The sequence below is a fragment of the Larus michahellis genome, chromosome 3, assembly GCF_964199755.1.
Source record: "Larus michahellis chromosome 3, bLarMic1.1, whole genome shotgun sequence".
Lineage (NCBI taxonomy): Eukaryota > Metazoa > Chordata > Aves > Charadriiformes > Laridae > Larus > Larus michahellis.
In genome coordinates this window covers 41,871,589-41,892,386 of record NC_133898.1, presented here as the reverse complement: position 1 = coordinate 41,892,386, position 20,798 = coordinate 41,871,589, and positions in this window count along the sequence as shown.

The window sequence follows — 20,798 nt, the reverse complement described above, 5'->3', positions numbered from 1 at the left end:
AATCTCAGTTTTAAGTTTTTAACCAATCTCAGGCCTTTCTCAGACTTTCCTTGTGATTTGTGAACATCTGGGATTGGCAGTGCTGCAATCTGACCAAGCAGGTCGGAAAATACCATCCTCCAATCCAGCTGCTCCCTGGGGCCCACTACCCACCGGCCCCACCAGGCAGTATCTCCTGAAATGTCCTTCTTCTGAGATGCACCAGAGATTCCTGTTAGATCCAGAGGGTCGCATCATGAGCCACTGCTTTGCCTGAGCTGCCGCTTCCCCATTGCTGTCTTCGGAAAAGTTAATGGCCACCTCGGTTTTCTTAGCTATCCCAGGGAGAGTGGTGTTCTTCAGGCAAGCACGGATATCTGGAAGCCGGAGAAAGAGGTGTGATCAAATCCATGTGTTTTCTGTTCCCAGAGGAGTATGCATTCAGCTCTCACCAGCAAAATCCTTCTCACTTGTTTTTCCTCTGCAAAAGAATGATTCCAGGCACTCCTTCAGCTTGGTAAACATGCGTAACCTGAGGTTGGATTTTTCCAAGTAACAAGCTTTTGTTTCTTTTGTTCTAATTTCCAAACATAGAATGGCCCAGAATAAAGGTTTGTGTAAGATTTGCCCATCAAAGATTATTGACTTCCTGCCTGACAAGCATGGCATTTCACTCCAGCTGCTTACCCTGTTTTTCCTCTGTATCTTATTCTGCTTTCAGATCCCACTGCCATGCTAGGCAGAAGAGCCTGCCTCCATTATTTCCTCTCCAGTCTCAGTAAGTGCTTATATTTTAAAGTTAAATTGATTTTTACCCTCTGTTCTGTGAACATCATCACTTGGTCTTCTGACCACACCAATCCACCCACGTCAGCCAGCAAAACTTGCAAAATACAAAGTCTCTGTTTTGTAAGTAGACTAAAGAATGCTGAATTCTAATGAAACAAGGCCAACGTAATAAAAAGCACTGAAATTCAGTGCTGATGTTAAGAACGTCACAGTTAGACTTAGCCCTGCTGTGATGAGAACTGCAGGGGTTATTAAATGTGTCTTCCTTCTTAATAGCTCAATTGATGGTTTCAGTAGTGATGCACAAGTTGCTGCCAGGTGTTAGATAAAAATAACTAAATACAGTACAGTCACAACTGTGCTGATCAATGTGGGTTATGACAAAGAGTCTTTCAAAGGAAAAAAAGATTTCCCATCTTTGGTCTGCTAAGGGTTAGCTCATTCATAAGCCTTACTTGAAATAGCAAACTACATTCTTGTAATCTGCGCACAGTCTTGCTGATCATGATCCATTACTGGAGGGCAATATCAATTAATGTATTTGTTATTAATAATCAATATAAATATGCCAGAAAAAAACAAAGCCCTGTTATTTCAAGGTAGGGGTTGGAGCAAAGAAATCCTTGAAGCCTGTGGCTTTTGTTCTTGTTGGGTGAGTAAACAAATTATTGGAAAACCTGAGGGGGCTCCAATGACATAAACACGCAGCTCCTGGGCTTGAGTCCCAGCCAGTGGGAGGTCTCATCTTAAAGGGCAACTAATTTCTTGGTGCCCAGGCTGAAAGGCTGCATCGAACAAAATGAGACACAAGCGCACATGAGAAAATCTGCAGGTCCTCTGCCCACCAGTCAAAAGTCTAATGTGTCCCACACACAAACCATGTCAAATAACTAATGAAAGCCTTGATTATGCCACTGACCTTATGAAGAATATGTTTTCTGTCACTGAAAAAGTCAAACTCACGTGAAGATGAGCTGCCCCCTCCTTCTACACATGAACTACGGTGACCTCCTCCTAAAACCTATGCTTCACTGGATGTAAGTGGGACATAAGGAAATCACCCTGGTGCCAGGGGTTGACAGCTACTGAGAAGAGTCTCAGTGGGACCTACACAGAGGTGTTAAAAGCTCCCCTAAATGGAGGCAGTCAGCTGAAGGAGGGATGGGCTAGGAAGGAAAGTATATAGAGAAATGAGAATGCAGTCCGCTCCGGTTGCTGCTTGATCTGTGAAGATAGTAGAGCCTTTTCTTAATATATGCTTTTAGGCTAGGATTGAAACACTCAATATACCTGGAGCTAACAGACAATTAGCTTTTATTGCTACTGCTTTTTGTCTGTCAGTACTCCTTAGATTAACTGCTTTACTTTTATTCCAGTATTTGAACAAATGGTGCTATTACAAGCCTCTCCTCAGAACCAGTGAAGTGGTTTGTTTTGGTAGCTAAGAGTACATTATACCCCACAGACTATCCTCTAAGTCCTGAAAAGAATAAAAACCTTTGTACTGTGCTAGATATTATATTAAGTGGAAATTGAAAATTTTATAGGCAAAATACCTCTTGCAAAACATGACTTCTGCAAGTGGCATTGTCCAACTTCACCGGGAGCTGGGTTTCCCACACAGTGAGCTTCCCGCTAATTGAAATCAGGTCAAAAAATGCACACTGGGAGCTTTTACAAACTTTACCGAAACATAAACCAGTGGATGCCATTATGCTGGTGAACTTGCAGCCTGAAATGAAAGTTAAGATAAACAAGCTCCTCTTTTGCTGAGCTTCACCCCCTCCCCCAGAGCACTGCCTTTACCTGGTGAAGAAGCAGAGCAGCACCTTTTTTCTGCTGGTGGGCACCAAGAGCTGCTCTGCTGCAGGGACCAAGGCGACCAAGGGCAACTGGCTCTCTAGAGAGCACTGCCAGCCTTACCAAGGTCTGACAGCATCAACATATGGTTACATTTTCTCTTTTTTAACTTTTATCTCTTATTCTTGCATCCCCTAGAGAAAAGAGGAAGGAAGGTGTGGTCTCTCCTTTTTCTGTTCGGATGGTTTCCTTAGAGGAAAGCCAGGTGGTGCCTATGTTTAACTCTACGTGCTGGAGCAGTGACATTGGCAAGATCAAGGCCAAAACTGTGCCCCTTTTTTCCCCTGGTAAAATTTGAGAGAGTCATTAAGAACTCCGTTACGAGCTGCGTCCATTGCGCCGCACAGCAAGAAGTAAAGCAGAAGCCTGCCTAGGGATCAGTACTGAACAGGGAGATGACACAAATCACTGGGGAACAGAAATGACTCACTGGCTTTGCGTTCAGCTCCACACCTACAGCCTCGTGGTTATTACGTTAAAAATAAATTGAAGTACTTTACATTATCTGCTTTAACACTGAGGTAATATTAGTGACAAGCTACCAAGGCGCTCTGTTTCTCTAAAACTCGCGTTCACAAATATTAAGCTATACAATTATTTATAAACATGTCAGTTTTATAAAACAACAGAAATATGGTAAATGCAACTAAAACCATGCATTTAAGTTCAAAAATAGATAAATAACGAATGGAGATGTCATCCTGTCATGAAAACTGAGTGACAGATTAATAAAATTTTCCACACATTCCAATATATTTATCATACACCTTCACTGAGCACTTCTAACTGTGACGTGTTTGCATAAGATTCTTCTTTTTTTTTAACTGAGTTTTAGCAAATGCTTACTTTCCCAGAAGAATAATAATGCTGGACTGGACCAGTGGTCCACTGGGTGAAATTCATAACAACTATGGCGTTAATACAGCTGCATGCTGAACTTGGCCTTCATCTTTAATATTATTGTGATTAAAGCATGACTATAAATGAAAACAAATGAATTCCTGACACCACAGTTGTCAGCAGGATATTTTCTCGCACTTACTTCTCCAGCAGTAAAATTTCACCCATAACTGAGACTGAGAGTTGTTCTTAATCTGTTGAATTGGTTTACCCTAGGTTTTTTTCCCTTAAGATTTCTAACATCTTTCTTTTTAGTTTGACCTCCACTTAAAATGGCAATAGCAACTTGTTTTTCCTCTTTCCTGAGCAGCTGAGGTTATTATTTTTCCAATTATTCTTTCCGTATGCCTTGCCTTGCATTACTCAGGAATGTTTTTCAGCTTCCACTGTACCATGCTTTAGCTTGCTTTTGCCCTTCCAAGTTCCTCAGTCATCTCTCTCCTCCAAGCTAACCTGGATCACTTTTCCCACTGCATATTTTTCATCTCAGTGCTCACCTGCTTTTCAATAAACATATGCATGTAAAAACATGCATATTCAGAGATAGAGCATGAGGGACTTCAGTATTAATCTTTGCCTATACTAAAAATTAACCATTTAATCCCACTTTGGTGAGGCTTTTTGTCTGTCAGTCAGGATGGCGCAGCACCACTTCTCTCATTCCATGAACACCTATTCTCCTCAGCCTTCCCTCTCATGAGGGATGAAGCATTTTCTGAAAAGAAAATGCAATTAAAATGTCATCCCATTCTTCACTAGATTTTTGTTAACTTGTTCAGGGATTTTTTTATAGAGAAGATATGATTTATCAAACAAAACACAATCTGGCTTAAAAATGTCTGAATATTATTTCAGTATCTCTAGGTGTCAGCACCCTGACCTTGTAACAGCCTTTGTTTTTGTTCCTTAGAAATAACAGGATTCAGAAAAATATATATCCCCCAGTAATCCACGTGATGAAGATTGAGACAAATCTTTCACCACCCTGCAATACTCACTCTCCTTAACTGTAGTTCAGCAAACTTACGATTTTTCACGTAGATTTTCTGATTTCACTTTATTGAAGACTTAGTTTTATTTGGTCTTTTGTATCTCTGGTTATCTGTGTTTCACATGTTTCCCACATCTCTGAATTCTCTTTTTTTTTTTTTTTGGGTCCTCTTTATTTCATTCAGTTGAGCAGAATTACCATTTTTTGAAGAATTCCTGTTTGCTTAGAAAAAACCACTTGATCCTTGACACTGAATCTGGGGTGTTTTCTCTTACTGTCCTGCATTTTGTTGTATCTCTCTCTGTTAAGAAATGCTTCCAGGTGGCCTTCACACTGGTTTCTAATAATTTTCACACTTTAAAGTAACTCTATCTGTAGGATTTTTTTCACCAGATCTCTCATTATACAAAATATTTCTTTCTAAAGAAAAGTGTTAGGGTGATAATTAATTTCTATTAACTTATTCCTTTGGAACATTCATCAGAGTTTCTTAATGAAAGTGTCTAAATTTAGGTTGAAAAATAAGTAATTTGATTTTTCTCAAGCAATGAGCTCTCTGGCACCAAATGGAACTGCTCAGCATTTTTAAATCATGATACTTGAAGGTAACACTCTGCACACCTGTTAAAGTCCTGAACCATGTCAGTTCAGAGGAAGAAAGCAAACTTTACATGGCACTCCAAATGTCCAAAACAAGCAAGTAACATCCAAGGAACTAGGCCTGCAACAACATTTTAGAAATGTTATAGAAAGCAGATCTGGTCTGTACATGCTTTAGGGCCTACTCATAAGCAAAAACTTTATGAGCAGAAATCTGAGGACACTAACTAATTGCTAAAGATAACAGAGCAATTTAAATCTGTTCCTCTGGAAATAATATCAATTACCAACACTTTTACAGCACTGCCAGCAATATAACATACACAAAGCCACCAGAAATGAGTTAGTGACCTCAGCCTTTCTTTGCTATAGCTATGTACAGACTGACATACTTTCCTGAGAAGCACTTAACTTCAGTTAATAAAGCTATCACTCAATAAAGGAGAAATGCTCGAACAAAGCTTCTGGTATTCGTCAGGCTGGTGTAGCGCAGTTATGAACCAGGGGCTCTGACTGACACCCAGCAGTGACAAGTTTTCAGGATACAGAAGTTCAGTTAAGGTTTAATTTGCAGAAAGTATCTGCATCCTTGTTTTGTTATTTTGCTGTTTTTCCAGACTCTCCCATAAACAGCATCGTTGCAAGATGGAGCATTTGCAAAGTGACTGCAAAGGGTATTATTCTGCCATATCAAATTAGCTAGTCTGGAGCCCTTTCTATCTTTCTTCTTTAGCTTTATGTCAGTAGCTATGCCAAAGATTCATAATAAATTTAAAAAAAAACAGGATCAAAGTAAAACAGATCTGTATTTGGGGTTTTATTACTAAAATAACCAAAATAAAAGCAAAACATTTTATTAGATTAAACATTTAGTTCAATAGGAATCTCTGAACTCAGTTCTGAGTCACTTCACCGTAGCTGTCACTTTTCCACAAATTTCACGAGCCAGTGGACTTCTTGACACTTAAGCAAACATTTAATTCTTCAAGAACTACCTGAAAGGAGGTTGTAGTGAGGTGGGGGACGGTCTCTTCTCCCAAGTAACAGGTGATAGGACAAGGGGAAACGGCCTCAAGTTGCAGCAAGGGAGGTTAGATTGGGTATTAGAAACATTTTTTACACTGAAAGGGTTATTAAGCATTGGAACAGGCTGCCCAGGGAAGTGGTGGAATTGTCATCCCTGGAGGTATTTAAAAGATGGGTAGATGTAGTGCTTAGCGCTATGGTGTAGTGATGGTTTTTTGTCAGAGTTAAGTTGATGGTTGGACTCGATGATCTGGAAGGTGCCTTCCAACCTAGGCAATTCTATGATTCTACGAGTCTAAGAAATTCTAGAGCAAGTCAAAGAAAAATGACTTAAGAAGCTGCTTCAGCGTTTCACATGATGTAATCCAAGTCATTCATCTAAAGTCCCTTCCCCTAATAAATCACTTGGTTAATTAGGGCTCCACCATGAGTCAACAGAAAGATAAGTGCTGTCACGCTTCAGTACTAAAGCTGCAGTTTTCCTCTGTTATTCCAAGTAACAGATTAGACAGTAATCTAATGTGAGTTTTAGTTATTTCAAATGCGGGAAAAAAGAATATGCGCTTTAATTCAACAATAACATGTTAATGTTCATCATTATTACTAGCAGTTTTCATGGCCGCCTTCCCCATGAGGCCCTTACCTTCTCGAGACAATTAACTTCTGCTGCTATAAAGATGAAATATGTGGTGAGGTGAGGTGTCATGTCTGAAAACATTTACTGTATCATCAAAATCAATGTATTTATTTTTTTTTAATATTGGTTCAAATGCCAGAAGGTGCTTCCTAACAAGTCCATAAAAACCTTTCAGGTACATTTTAGGTACTGATTACTCAGATGGGACCGATTTGAGAGGAGGTGTAAAGCTCTTCTCAAAAGAGCTCACCCAGGCTCTTGTCTGATGAACCCATCCAGGTTTTTCACTGATGGACAGACAGGCAGACAGGCATGTCACTTACTTCCTTGAGCTGCTTGAGCCTATTTATAACCCCATCTTCCTATGTGTCAAACCACAACAGGATCTGCACCTACACCCCAAGTCTGTCTCCACAATGGTCATAACTGGCAATAGCATCTTCTTTGAAAAGAAAACCCAAATACACAGCAACCTCCCCAACACACGGCTACCTCCTAACAGAAGATGTGTCAGGTTCCAGAGCTGTCACGTCACACAGGTTTCTTTGCCCTGCTGTTCCTGATAGGCTTGCTGGTTTGTCAATATTTTTTTTTCCAGCTGGGAAAGGTAAACTTAAATTTAACGTGAAGTAGAGAATCTCATCTTAATTCTACTAAGTATTTAGGAGACTTAAAAATTGCAAAGATGAGATTTGGCATCAGAAGCCACCTGGCAATGACCAGTATTATAAGGTTGCGTCACATTTGTCATTTTAAAAGTAAAATTCCCACCAGCTGTGAAGTTAAATGACAACAGAAAGGAGGCGAGGGTAGAGAAGAAATAAAAATCTTTTCCTTGTTCCTTTTTAGTCTGTTTGCATCGCACATGGCCAAATCATTGTCTTTTGGGTCATACAGTCCCAGGTATACAAGTTGCTGAGCAACAGTGACACCAACCACTATGAAGAGCAAGCTGCCCTGTCCAAATTTAGTGAATACGCTCTACAGATTCTAATAGGTTTATATAAAATCACATCCATAAGTTAAAAGGTTTTGGTCTTATTCTTCACAAATACTTCAAGTGTGGGTTGTCCATCACTCTGTATCTTCTGTATTCAACTGCTTTATGGAAAATTCAGGCAAAATAGGAATACCCTACAGCAAAAGAAAAGGTAGGAGTACTTATGGCCAGCCCAGGCTCATTTTGCACCAGGCTGGGTACCAGATAAGCCATATTGTACGGGAGATGTGGAGCCCCAGGTGCTATTTTGCTTTCATTCCCATCCCACCGGGGCAAGCCCGGCTCATGCCATGAGCCCAAGAAGAGGCTGCCATGTTGGGGACCTGCTCCCCTCGGCAGGGTGGGAGTCGCACCGTGCTGCCAGCACTAGAGGGCACTCCGGGATCAGCACATCGCAACACTGCTCGGTGTGTCGTGATGGGATGGTGGCACCGTCGCCGTGGGTCAGCCTGAGCGCTCCAGGACCCATCAAGTGTTTCCCACCAGGAGACCCTTGGCATGATGAAAGCAATGCACTCCCTGCGCTCAGCCCAATAAAGGAGGGATTATGCAGGTCCTCATGAGGACCTGCTGGGTGGTATTACAACTTTGTCGGGGTAGACAAATAATAGTTGCCTTATGTGCAAAGTAGAGAGCTCAGGAAGAAGCGCTGTGGCTCTTCCCAAAGGAATGGTCAGTGTAGCACTTCTCAGTCACCGTGCTGGGTTTCTTTCCTTGTAGGGTAATAAGTACTACTCCAGCTTCACCTCCAAAAGCCCACTCTTAAAGAAGCTCAGTTTGTGACTACTCACACATCTTGCAGAAAATGGCATGCCTTTGTGAATGAACATCTCCATCTCCTCCCCAGCAAGCTATGGAGAACGGCAGATTTCCAGAGGACTGCTTTCCCTCGGGTGCTAGAAAACAGTTTAAGAAGTGTACAGCTAATGGGCTAAAACATTGAAGGAGGGGAGAAGGCTACTCTACTAGGCTATCACTTTCCAGAATGCAGAAGAAAACCCTTGCTGAGGTTCAAAGGCTGCCTGTGGCTGGAACGTGAGAGGAGCCTGTTCCCAGTGAGCTCCACTGCCCTTTTTGTGATGGGAGACTTAAACTGACCTTAAAGCATCTCCAGCTGTGCTCTAGGAAGTCAAGCTTTAAATAGTCTCAATGATGTTGATTCTAAAATATTCCCTTCATGACTAATTCATATTTTTCCTTGATATTTAATCTAATTTGCTGCAGGCTAAGCCCTTTAGGTTTTGGCCTGTTGACAAAGGAAAATGAGTAGTCCCTGTACTCCTCTTCATTCTCTCTGTGGATCCATGGATACGTATTTTCTCTTCCTGGTCTTTTTTCTGTTTCTTCAAAAACTCCTAGAGCATAAACACATCTGCTACTCTTCTCCTTCCTAGTGATTCCAGGTGTTCAGAGATGGCTGAAGCTGGCACTATCAGAGAGTTTCAGGTAAATGCCATGTTCGCTATACATCTATCTGGACCAAATCCTTTTGTGCCTAAATGCCTTTAATTACCACCTATGAGCTCTTACCAAAATGCTTATCCCTGGAATGTTTTCCTCCTTGCTCTGCTAGGTAATATATCAGGGCATCTTCTCCACTGCTTCTGTTGGCTTTAGTTTAACAGCTATTACATGCTTCATCAATATTTTAAGTAATGCATACTATACACCTCATGCTTAATATGACCCTTTCAAATGGCAGTAGGTTTGAGCTTGATACTGAACTATAATATTCCACAGATCCTTTACAGAGAGCTTCTCAGTGCTATATATAAATACAGGGAAATTTGCTCAACAACAGCTGGCATACTATGGCCACTGGGTTTCTGCTGCATAAGAAGCCAATGCCTCTTTATCATCCTGGAGGGAGGCTTGTATTCTTTCCTTTTATTTAGAAAATACTCTGAAAATCCAGACTATAAAAAAGACGGCTTAGTGGCTTGCGCAGCAACTGGGATGGCAGTCCAAATTCCAGCCCAAGTTTCCATAGGCAGCCTTGGGCAGCTATTTTACCTACCCCACATCTCTTAATTTCACCTCTATAAACTGGAGATAATGTTCCTTTCCCACCTGGGAAATGCATTGATACTAGTGAGATATTTGGATGCTGTAAAAGGAGAGGTTGGCAAAACTGGTGCGCAGTCAAATTATAGAACTCCTAAGAGATAAACAAAATAAAAGTAAATCAGATTTCATATTCTTCAGCTTTTGTTTACCTACCTCTAACACTAGAAATTCCCTGGACTCACTGCTATTCCCTCGTGTTTTCTTCATAACTGATGCCTTTATCTGGCCAGATCACTTACACTAGAGCAAAGCTTTTACCGTGAGCTGCCTCCCTGCGGTGGCTGGTTTAGTCACCCCAGCCACAGCGGTGGCTGGGACAAGCAAACAAGTTCCCTGGCACATGGATTTCTTTGTGTTTTGGAGTAACATGCACCAAGCAACATATAATCAATGCAACAAAACTTTCGTTTAGGCTACATTTTAAAAAGAAATCATTCGGGAGCTAAAATGGAGAATGAGAAGTTTCATCTCAAAAGGCCAATTTCTGTAAATTAAGCATTCTGCCTTACAGGAGGAGAAAAGGAGAGGCATTCCCACCTACTGCCTGTGACTGCTGCCTGTGGCCTCTAAAGCAACGATCCATTCCACAGGCCAAATTCTTCCAATCTTGGTCACACAGGCGTCACCTACGAAAAACTGCCCAGTTCTGGAACGTATCTTTTTAAAGTGAAAAGCTGTTAATTTAGGCATGCTATAGTGACACACGTGAAGCCATCAGGGAAAAGGCAAATCATGCAAGATGAGATTCATTTCTAAGCCCTTGTGCCACAGAATTACTTAAAAGCGTGAATCCAAGATTTTTCAGATAACTGCAGAGCATTTGGGCGATATGATGCAAGTTCAGAAAAACTGGCCCTTTAAAAAAGTACTGGACACACTGTTCATGGTCTGTACAGTCTCGGTGAGCATACACAGTGAACATGAGGGCCTCCCCATAAATATGTGTACACAGTGAATATTCAGGCCTGACAGATAGAATATCTAGCACTTGCAAAATTGTGCTCATGTACACCAAAGAGTATCACAGGGCTGGAAACACCAGATAAAATAAGCAGCTCTTCAGAATCTTCCCAAGTTTTCTACATGAGAGAAGAAATAATATTCAGGAAAAAGCGCATATATATCAACCCTGTTATCAAATATTTTATTGTATTTTGATTTCTTCAACCCCCTGGGCACCAACCACTGATGGCTGTAAGTTACCACACTGAAATGGATGGAATTACTCGCGTATTGGCAGGTAAATAAGTGTCTGCAGGATTCTGCGCCTGCTTTCTGATTAAACATTAGTGCCAATGGCACAAGACGTAATTAGCATTATTGTAATCATGGCATCACCTTTTGTCCTTTTTTTTTCCAGTCAGGAATCAGAAATAGGAAATATAATGATGTCAGTCTGCATGACAAGAGTGCTGGACCTGCAGAGTTTCACAGAACACCGCAAGCACCTTGCTAGTGCAAACAACAAGAGCAACTCACCATAAAATTAAGGGAACAAACACTATCCACTCAACAGCACAGAATACTATGTTGTTCTTTATTATATTATTTAAAAGGGGCAGATTTACTCGGTCATAAATTAATAATTCAGAAGGTGTAAGAAGGCACAGCCAATTAGCTGCAGTAATTTGCATTTTTATGGTCCTTCATTAGTTTTCTAAGGTTCTTCTCTTCTATTATAGCAATGCAAATGCCATCTTCCAAAAGGTGAATAGCCAACCTGGTTTTTGTTTGCATGGTAATGAAGCCTCTTCAATTATTGAAAGACCAAATAATTTAATAATTTTTAAGACAAAGCTTTGTTACTACAGTATCTCTTCTTTACGTTAGTTGTCACAAAACATGCTTTTTTAATGTAATTTATTTTAACCTGAAGCAGAGAGTTTATCAGGTGGCTGATTTTCTGAGGTTCCTAATATCATGCCTAACTTTAATCACGTGAGTGATGCCTTGAAGGGAGGTATTAAAATCCTTCCTTAACTTAGAGTGTGACAAATAACTCTTGTGTACGATGGCTTTGTTTGCAGTGCAGGGTCTCTTTACCCTTGTACAGGAATAAAGTGAGAAGGGTTTCATATATGAATTTGACTGCTTCCCTTTCTTATCCAGGATGGCAGGGATGCTCCCCCATGTCCCAGATATCTGCTGGCACCTCCACCTTCAGAAGCTTCCTGCTGCCTGCCCCAGGTATGGCCCTTTCGGTCATTGCTATCTATGGGCACAGTCTCGATAAAGTTGATGTCTTTAGCTTCTGAGAAATACTCCTGAGGCCAGCAAGGTTAAAGCTAAAAGCCTTCCTGTGGGCATGACTAAAGCCTTGGTCACCAGAGTGCTGCGGGCCAGCTGTACTTGCTTCGTCTCTGCCTTCCCATACAGGGCACCAGCAAATCCCACTGGCTTCTCGGAGTGCTGCTCCTAACCTGCAGCTGGCCTGACACGTACTTATTTTTCCATTTTTACTCTGGTATTTTCCTTTCCAAATGCTTTCCATGTGAGGCCATTTCATTTTATTTTTATAATTATTTTATTTTTAATACAGCCCCTCATTCCAGATGTAGATAGTACATGCACACACTCAAGCATACGTATAACCAAAGTAATGCTGAGGCTGCACCTTTATATAAATGTCTCTAAGGCAGCGTGTTAACCAAGAGAGGGCCAGTGGGGATTAATCTCAAAAAAGGGGGGAAAAAATAAAACCTAGAGAATTAAGCAAAGATATGAAACATTTTCTGAGGCAGCCTCTGAAGGGACCTGGCTCTGAAGGGAGCTGGAGTTCACAAACTGTACAGATCATCTTGGAAATTTTGTCAACAAACGATGTACAAGAAGAAACGGTTTCTGGCATTTCACCGATACTGCAGATAGATAGCATGCTTATAACGTCAATGAGGAGAGGTGCCATGCTGGACCTTGTTCTCATCAACAAGGAGGGGCTGGTGGGGAATGTGGAGCTCAAGGGCAGCCTTGACTGCAGACCATGAGATGGCGGAGTTCAAGATCCTTAGGGCAGCGAGGAGGGTGCACAGCAAATTCACTACCCTGGACTTCAGAAGAGCAGACTTTGTCCTCTTCAGGGATCTGGTTGGCAGAGTACCATGGGATAAAGCCCTGGAGGGAAGAGGGGCCCAAGAAAGCTGGTTAACATTCAAGGATCACCTCCTCCAAGCTCAGGAGCGATGCGTCCCAACAAAGAGGAAGTCAGGCAAAAACACCAGGAGGCCTGCATGGATGAACAAGGACCTCCCAGAGAAATTCAAACTCAAAAAGGAAGCCTACAACAGGTGGAAGCAAGGACAGGTAGCCTGGAAGGAATACGGAGAAACTGTGCAAGCAGTCTGGGATCAGGTTAGGAAAGCCAAAGCCCTGGTAGGCGCAGTGAGCCAGCAGGTGCAGTAAGAAAAGAGAAACAAACCAGCTTGAGTTGATATGTAATTTTAAGTAGAATTGACAAAAATTAAAAACTCTTTGAGCAAATAAAGACATCAAAAAAAATAAAGGAGAATATTTTCTAAAACCATAGTAGTGGCAGGAGTCTCTATCTATGCCCTTAGTCCAGCCACCCTGTTTCCTCCTCCCCTTGTCCCCAAGCCCATCCCTAACACGTCCCCTGCATGACCCCATGCAAAGGGGGCAAGGATGGCAGGCAGGCAGGCTGGGGCTGTCGTCTGCATTCCCGCAGCAGGACAGATCCTCCCTACTTCCAGAGTTAACCTCTAGAGCTGTAGTGCATTACTCTTTCCACTTCCTACACAGACACACACAAATGGGGATCTCTGAACACGCTTCTTACAGCTTTTGTAATCTAAGTAAATTTCTCCTCTGTCTGTCAATCAGAAAAATCAGTCTTTTATTACGCAGTGAAGAATTAGAATATTTCATAGCTTATATGCCTGATATTTAGCTTATAAATTAAAATTATTTGCAAAGCACATTTTTTAAGAATGCCATTAAGTCCTTGTCACAGATCATCTCAACAGAATAACGTGCCCATTTCACATTTTTGGCTGAAAGATATTAATAACAGAAGGGATCTGTTGATTATCTAATGTGACTCCTTTATCACACATCTACAGGACTCCCCTAAATTAATTTTGGTATCAAGGCCAATCGTGTAGCTAAGCCAGACTGGAAACTGGTCATGGTTTCAAATTATCATCTGTTCAGAGAAAGTCCATTGCCGTCTTCAGTAAGTTTTTCCTGTGGTCAGTTCCCTTCTTTGTGAGAACTTACTTCAAGCCTAATTTTCTCTAATTCCAGACAATGGATTTTTGCCAGAGAAATTGAAGATGCCTTTGTACCATTTTTCTGTTCTTTAGTAAGTCAGAGTTTGAACTTTAGTCCCTCGTTTTCATCATATTTTCCAGTCCTTTAAGCTCATTCAGAGTTCCGGTCAAACCCCTTTTTTTGAAGAAAATGAAATAAATAATAAGATATCAAAAATTAAGAAGATCAAAATCCTTTAGAACAGGTTACCATGAGCAGTGATGAAACACGGCAGTGGAGGCTGCTGGATCCCAGCACAGCCACGTGGGGGTGGCTGTGCAGTGCCCCACTTTCTCCTCCATCAGATGCACAAAGCCCCAAGCCAGACCTCGCCAAGGAGCCACGGCCTCTGTAGCACCTTCCCTTTTCTCTCACAGTAAATCTTCGCCTGAGTAATGCAAGCTCCCTGCTTTTATTCATATTCTCCTGATTATAGTCCAATGATCATTTTAGCACTTTGGCCGTGGCGCACAGCGGGAGCTCCATGTGTATCTGATTATCCATCATAAAATCAAATCCTTTTCAGTCCCTATTTCCCAGCATGGAGTCTCTTCCATCCTACAAGTGTGGCTCACACTGTTCCTCACTGCATGGGCTTCCAAAAAACATCTTGTTCCACTTTGTAAAGAAATTCAGATTGCTCTCTGTCACTCACCAGCCTTATTTATCACTTAATTCTACACTGGTTTTAGTGATATAACAAAACTTCATCAACAAAATGTCATGTTTTCTTGTCTCATTAATAAAGATAATGTAGGGGGGGGAAACCTCACAAGGAACAAACCCTCACTATGATGGTTCCTTATTTAGAGTTATAAGACCTATTAATTTTTAATTAAATTCGTAGACAGTAGGTGGATTTTCTATTACTTTATTTTCTTAACAAAATGCTTCTGGTGTGAATGCATGTCCTTTCAAAAAGTTTATTACATCAACAATGTTATCTTGATTGAAAAGAACTAGTAATCTCATCAAAGGATGGTATCAAATTAGGCTGACAAAATTTATTTTTGCAAAGCTAATGTTGATGGACAGTAATTGTGTTTGAGCAATCTCAATTTGATAGGCCCTGATTTCCCGAGTTTGTCCTGTTGCCATTTTTAAATATTATCACAACATTAGATTTTTCCCAACTCGAAAATTCCCCCGTTTCAAGACTGTAATCATCAACATTAAATGCCCATGGGGGTCTTTTGATAGTTCTTTTAAAACTATCAGATGCAAGGTAATTAGACATGCAGATTTTAAAATGTCTAACTTTAATAAACTGCTGTGTAACTGGTTAAAATTAAAAGGACTACATTGTCATGTCATATGACTCTACCATCTGGCTTTCCCCCAGTGCAGACACCAAGTGAGTGAGATTCTGCTTTTCATGAATTCTTGACAATTCTGCTACCATCATACAGTCACAGAAGAATATTACCGGGATTCCCAGTACAACTGCACTCCTTTGACTACCTTTTCATTCTTAAATCTGCTAACCATAGATTTTGTCTTTAACAGTTTGCTTCCACTATCTACTTTCTAAAATCCAAGACAGTTGTTAATTATGACTGTTCCAGCTCTTCTTTTTTTCACATTTCACTATGATTTATAGATGCTTTTCATTTTACTTTGACCCATACTGTCACTGTGACAACATCATTCTGAAATACGCAATTTGGGCATCTAGTAAAATGTTATTCAACAATGGACAATTATCTTTCTCATTTTTCTGTTTACATTTCCTCCAGTTGATTGTCTCAAAATTATTTTCAGCATTATTAAATTGTCCTTTTCAAACTCCCAAGAATATGTATTCTTGGCAGAACTCACAATAAAAATGTAATCAAGAAAAAATCAGCTTCATCTATTTTTTCAGTGCTGCAATTAACTCTTCACTTCATAAGGGCCCACACAGAATTTTGTCCCATCAGATACAATTTTTGTTTATACAGAAAATTGTTAAGTATAATTTTAAAAATTCAAAGGGTGCCTTAAAATCAGCAGCCTATGTCACATGTCTTTCAAACTGATGTCAACCCATAAAAATACGTGTTCTTGCTACATACTGTAGTTCAATGGCTGCACAGCCATTTCCCTTCTTCTCTAGTGGTTTTGGACATTTCTAGCAGGCCAAAGCTAACAATCTCTCTTGTGCTTTATCGATGTGACTTTGATGCTACAGAATCCTTCTCTTTTTTTATCAGTGGTCAGTAATTTGGACTTCAGTGAGGCAATTTTATAACAAAGCGTCTCTCCTACTGCTGCACTTTTCATTTTTCACTCAATCTTTTCATCATAGACTGCTACAACCAATAATTTTAACATTATTAGCACGGGAATCTTCCTATCTGTTTTCAGAAGACCTAGCTTTATGCTTATAGATGAGAAAATTCCACTATGTATATAGCACATAACAGACAAAATGCTGTACATATTAGAATAAGTTGTAATTAAGCTATGTTACTAAACATTTTTACATCTAACTGTTATTGTTATATTGGCCATAGATAAGCTCAGATAACTTAACTGAAGACAGCGTGAAATTCCAGAAAAAGCAGATATTCCATATTTATTCCCCTACACCTCATTTTCATGCAATCGTTCTACTGGTTATAATGAGTATGAAGTATGACTGAGTGTAGACAAATGTGTTAAGGGCTTCTATTAGCAAATTTCTTGGTACAGCTGTCATTATTTTTTTTAAGTTGCTATGGAGACTTACTAGTTTGAGGCATCACTGTTTCGATGATTTTCCATAGCAATACTGCTTTGGCTCCAGTGCACACCCCAAAACAACCGTGAATGTCTTCCAGGATAATTTATCTCCAGTTGAACATAATAAAATATCTACACAATTGCCTACAATATGGGAGTAAGCAATAAGATTTGCTAAAGGACTGAGCTGATGACCTACTTGCTAAAACTATTGTTAGGTAGAATGAGTTTCATAATTAAGATTTCAGTAAAAAAATAGGTAAAAACACACAGCTGGGAGAAAATAGGAAAGGCAGAGTATTCTGTCAAAAGAATATTTTTATGCTTTCTCAAGAATCTAGATTTTAAACCTCAAGACAAGAATGCCCCTGGTAAATCTCAGACTTCTCGGAAGTTAAAATATTCAATACTGTCAGGTTTCTTCTCTTCCTCTTCATGCTCAAACAGAAATAACTGTTTTCTTTTTCCTTTTTAGATAATTGTTTCTTTGTGGAATTGTGGAAGAAATACATTTTAAGAATAGCATAGCCCAGTGGCAATAGTGTCAAATGACAAAAATCATAAACTACCTTTATCTGGACAAAGCATATAGCTATTATATGGATGAATGAAAATCTTACAGTGCAGCTGTCTAAAATATTCTGTTCTGAATTTAAAACACTCAGGGCCTGATATGCCTTTCAGCCTCTGCGCAGAGATATAAACAGCCAGGAGTAATTGGTTTTACGCCAATGGAAGCAGAGCACAGGAACTCACTCCAGGCTGGGAGTGGAGTGGATGGGAGGACCTCGCCTCCCAAAAGTGCTAGGAGGGGTTGGAAAAGCACTGAAAAGTTTACTTCCTGCCATTTGTTTTCACTGATGCTCCTCAGCCTTTTGCTGAAGCCCCCACCCCTGTCTCCTCTTTTTACACATTGGCTTTAGCGACATTTTATTAGAAAACCCAATACTGGCCAAAATTTGCAGGACGAACAGCAACCCAATGCAGCCTTCTAGAGACAAAAAAGGAAAGCAGTTCAAGTGAAAACCAAAAGGAAAGTTAACTGAAGAAATTTTTGCCAGTCTGGTGAAACTTCAGACTGTTCAGGTCAGTGATTCAAATATCTGATTCATTATATGAAAACGCCACAGAATAATAACTTCTGTTGAGGAAGAGAGGACGAGGTTCTCCTTTGACCGCATAGCCCCATGACTTCCACCCTCTTGGTGAGCAGGAGCAGAGCAGATGTCCTCACACCAGCCTGCAGCCCTCAAGCGGGGCTCTGAAGGAGCAAAAGCCATCCCGTTCCCTCTTATTTCTCATCGTTGCTAACGTCCACATGCCTGACTTGCTTTCCTGCAGCTCTCGGCTAACTCAGGGCTATGGCTGGATATTTTTTATAAGTGTAGCTTTTCTTTGCTAGTTTACTGAAGTCTATTGATAAAAAAAAAACAATAATAAATAAATAAATAAATAAACTTTTCTGTTTTTCTTTTAACAATTTTATTTCACTATTTGGACAAAGCACCAATAGGCATCTCCAACTTTTTAAATTCGTCCTGCTTTTTATTTTCCTAATGTTTCACATTGCATTTTAATTATGTTTGCAGGTGTTTTGCTTGCATTGCCAATATATTTTCCACTAACATACCTCTTTGTAAGCACACGCAGACCACATGATACTCTTCTAAGAACTTTTTTTCTATAAAATTAATGCACAGTGTGTGTAACTTTGAGTTTTCACCTCAACAACTGCCCTTTTTGCTGGAAAAAACAAAAAAAAAGATCATTTCTCTTCAAACTACCTGGACTTTCTGCATGCTAGAGATATTGGCTTACGGCAAGCCTGCATTGGGTTGCAAGCCTCTGAGTGGGTTTTGAACTAGTGACTAACAAACTGAGTGGCCAAACTGGTGCTATGGACACAGATGTGTAAGTTAATTAAATTCTGTGACAAGGAAGCAGAATAGCACTTGTATTTCTAACCATGTGGGAAAGTCTTATCAGCATACAACATACAGCTTAATTTTTTTTGAAAGCAAGCTTACGTGGAATATCTCTATCGCAATTCAAGAAAGTAAAGATGCAAGGTTGCGGCACCTGGTATATATGGGCACTGTACAGAATATGTGGGACTAGTATACACTGTATTTTCTCTAATACAGAGTATGTTGACAACATAAGAGTGGAACATGTAACCAAATAAATCAGTGTGGTTTGATACCACAAATCTGCCACTTTTTGGTCTACAGCATGAAAACAGTCAGTATTTTAAGGTTAAGGGTGGATTTGTGCCCCAAATCATTTTAGTTGTTTATAAATGGACATCAAAATGACTGAACTGTGTCAGACCGTGGGTTCATCTTGTCTAGTAGCCTAAAATGGTCCCACCAAATTAATAAAATCACCCTCTAAACCTGTAATAGCATGGGAAAATTCTGCTTACTTAAGTAATGTTTTACTTTGAATAAAAATAGTCTGTGATATATGACAATAACAGCACAGTTAAAGTCTGAAGTATCTATCCATTGAAACACTATTAAGAAGTGAAGAGTGGGCTTTTTGGTATTATTTCACCCTCTGAAAAGAAAAGCAAAATCAATCAACATCAGTGTGTAAGACGGTAATAACTACGAACTGGAAAAAAAATCTAGCTTACTGATGAATTTGTTCCTAGCCTAGGATAATAAAAGCATTGTACTTACAAGAAGATTGCATTAACAGTTTCAAAAAAATGTTCCTGCAATCTCTCAAACCTTTCAGGAGGAATACCCCAGAAATTGAGGTATGTACATTTCTTTCTGTCCAGCAGTTAATTCATATTTTGCAAGGAAATTTTTAACAATTTGTGTCACTCTGAATTCATACCAGCAAGTCAGAAGCAGCTCTGAAAAGCACTCTTGTACAGAACTGATCTGAGACTATGAATTATTATAGACTAATTACACCCAAACGATTGATCCCTATAGGCACAGATGGACTCTCCCCTCCCAGAGACTGATATGTGTCCCAAAATGAAATAGGCATAAATTGAATGAGATTAATCAGCATGAAACAGAAAGCTCAATCAGAATTCCATGCAAAGGGATATGTGCCCTTAAGGCTCTAATCAATCAGAGACAAGTATGATTAAGAACCATGAAGAAATGACTAAAACTCAGGGGTAATGGTATTTGAGCGAAGGTATAGCTCTGCTTGCACATCGTGACTTTTGACTACTTAACTGTGTAATTTTACTTTTGCATAGTACGTTGCAGGAGCACATGTATTGACGTTGTGGATATCAGCAAGGAATAAAATTAGGACCAATGAACAAAAAACACAACTAGCTGCTACGGTTCATTTTAAAGGACTCCATCTACTGAGTATGTGGGACCAGATTTCACTACAATCACCTCAGGAGACACCCAATTGCCTGTGGGCTTTGAAAACGCTGGCCAAGCTTTGCCTGGCCGGTGCCTGGGGCAGGGATGTACCCGTGGTCATTCTGCCTTCTCACAGGTGACCTGCAATGGGAACAAAAGCCTGCTTCCAACTGGCAGCCAAAATGAGATATCAATCACAATAAATTGTGCAGATCTTCAATCCTCCCCTTTCTTACAGGGAAAAAACGAAGAAAATGAACATGAAATTACTAAAACTCCACTGAGATGAACAGAATAGTTCCAATCTCATTAAAACTGTACAGAAAGTGGCTTGGTTTTTTTTTTTTGCCATGTGACATCTTCATATTAAAAGACTGACATCTTCGCTTATGTCGATCTTTTGTTCCATTTTTGATTTTTCATAGAACGAAGATAATCCTTCACATAAAAATCAGTATACATAAAAAAGAATGGTTTGCCAAAATCAAAATAGGTTTATTTTTTGAAAACAGGTTGGTTTTTTTTTTAACTAGAGATCATCCTTTAAGATAGCTGTCATGAGAAAATTTTAACCAGATTCTCCTGTATTTCAGAATCTGAACAAAAGTACTACTTTCCTTCTGTAGCAGTTACACT